Consider the following 2860-nt stretch of genomic DNA (forward strand, 5'->3'; position numbering starts at 1 on the left):
GTTTCTTATTTTGTGGATTTTTCTTCCTTTAGGCAATAGCTTATGTACTTAAAATAAATACATCATGAAAGAAGAACTTACTATATGAGCCAAGTGTCTGTGAACTCAGCATCTTCAAACTGTGTGTTGAATCAAGGTAGGGAGGGAGTATGACGATTGAGCCAAATGGCAAGACTTTCAGTGGCTGAATTCTGCCTTGAACACTGCCTGGGCCACAAATGTGACCTAAACTACAATTTAGGTTGGGTATTGAGGAAAAAATTCACTTTATACAGGATAGTATAATGATACTACACTTTATAATAATACCACATGTTCTGGACCTTTGTTTGCCGAACTTTCGTTTGCAGGGCCTGGGGAAGAAGAGTTACTGTCATTGGTGTATTGTATATATAATATGTTACAGAGTCCTTTACTGAATACCAAGATAGGCAGTTCCTTAATATGGCAATTSCTAGATTCTGCATATGTGGAGAACATATACCTGGAACCAATTAATTGAGCAGTAGGCTGACTTGCAAACCCAGGAAATGTTAGTGTGTCTTTGAGCTTTATTTTGTGCTATTAAATTACTAGAAGAAAATACAAAGCACTCTAGTGATTTCATTTTTTTTCCTCTCTCAGCTTTTAAGGGGAATTTAGTTGGAATTCTAAATGATATTGAGTTCTAATTTTACAATTTTAGTATAGAAAACTACTTGTTAACTAGTTAATCCATTTGGAAGTGACTCAGACTAGGAATGCCTGGAAATGTTATTTGGGGTCAGATGCTATATAGGTCAGACTTCCACGTGCTTGAGAAAGGACAATGATGGCTTGGTGGGAGGCTTTAATATTGGCACTGGACAGCTTTTAATACTGAATGGTAGAAAGGAAGGACTAAACACAGTTGGGAACAAAGGATTCCTTTCAGTGAGCCATTCTTAACCTGACATTCAGCAAATCTTACAAAGCGTGAGAAACACCTCTCTCTAAGATGTAGGATATAAAAAGTATTCTGTATATCCACTTCCTCTCTGTTGTGTTTTGGTGCAAAGCTGCCATTCACTTTGTCTCGTGACTTTTACTTTGTTTATTCTTTTGTCATCTCTCCTGCTCCCGCTGAAAATTTTCTTTTTTCTGCGTTTGTATTGGTGTGATAACTCTGCATTAGGGTCTTTTGTTGGCTTTTCTTTTTTAAATCTTGTTCTTCACAGTGGCTATCTGCAGGGGTTTTAGATTATGGGCTATCATGGTGAGTACATTCCGATCTCGCTCTGCTTTTCGAAAGTGGAGCTCACAGTCTAACATGCTTAGTATTGAGTGCTTCATTTGAATTGTGACCTTGGCGGTCTCTGAAATGCTTTACATTAGGGGAAAAAGTATTTGTTGCTTGGCTTATGTTATGAAGGGTGAGAGCTATTTGATGCCTAATAAGCATAGCTATGCTGTGCAATTGCTGCTCCTGACTAAGYGTGATGGTGGAAACCGGTGGGAGGCAGCGTACTGATGTCAGCAACGTAAGGCACACGCTTCGAGGGAAAGCTGCAGRATCAGTTCCCCATCTGAGAACACCAGAAAGGTTTTATGGTAAAACACGTTTTACCTTTCTGCCACTGACATAAAATATTTGAAAGTGGACACGTCACTTCGTCTACAAGAGGCTCTCATTACTAAGCTGCTTTGTAAAATGCAGTAAGCGGAGACCAAACTGTTTGTATCTTGATTAGTGCTGCTTACACAGCTCTTACCGTGCATGCAGACTTAAGAGATTTGGGCAAGGCCAAATTATGCCATAAAACTTGGGCTGTGATAAAGCTAGTCATAATGTTTTCAAAGGCATACAGAAACTAAATTACTGATAAAATGTTTTAAGTTTTCAATAAGCTGCGCTCATAATTCCTGTATACAGAAAGCCAGGTAGGAAGCCATTTCCTCTTACAGAATAAAGACTCTAAAGTGGCAAAAATTAGGACTGATACTTGATTTTGCTTGATATTTGTAGTTTTGTTTTGTGTTCACACTGAATCATGGCACTATCCTACTTAATAGAAAAGATACCATATTCTGAAAAGATGCTGTGTGAGCATGCTCTTAAAAGCTACTTTTAATTGAGAAGAATGTATAAAAGACTTATCTTTATTATGAATCTTTTCAAAAATTTTCAGAGGAAATGGGAGAGGTTCACTCGTGTCTCATTTTACACAAAAATGCCTACGTAGGATGCAAGAGACCCCTCTTCTGGATTTTAATGGGGATTTTCCACATCCTGAGTTAATACATTAACTGCACCATTTAGAGCTGTAATTCCTTTTTACCAATCTTTTTTTTTCCTGTTGTGTCAATGAAATAGAAGGTTCCAACAAATAATTAGGGCTTTTGATGATCTATGACTTCAATATACRAAAATGTCTGTCTTAGGTCTCATTCTGCCTCCCCTTTTGCATCTSACAACCTGTTGGGCCTGCTTTGTGGGGTGGGCACTAGAATCGCCCTGTGGGGATGGCACTCGCCTCCCTTACTCTGGATRCTGAGATTTTATCACCGGTCAGAGTCGGGAAGGGATAGGATGAGAACAGCCTTCCATGCTCTGATGCAAAACAAGCTCCCTGCTCTGAATCGCCAACTGCAGTGGTATTAATGCTTTATGTATTTAATCCATGTCATACATAGCCCATTAGCCCAACCGTTTAACTGCCTGCTGTTGGTAAACGCGAATAAGCACGGCCGTTCTAGACTGGATTTATTCAAACGGCCTCTGCTGTCACGGAAATAAGACGAGGTTCTTCAGGGAATCTCGCAGACCTGTGACCGCTCTTCCCGACTAGCTCTTTTTTGAATCCCCCCCCCGGCCCCGGCCGCCTCACCGCCGCCCGCCCCC

Source organism: Rhea americana, unplaced genomic scaffold (genome assembly GCF_003343005.1).
Source record: "Rhea americana isolate MKP2758 unplaced genomic scaffold, rheAme1 scaffold_2, whole genome shotgun sequence".
Classification (NCBI taxonomy): Eukaryota; Metazoa; Chordata; class Aves; order Rheiformes; family Rheidae; genus Rhea; species Rhea americana.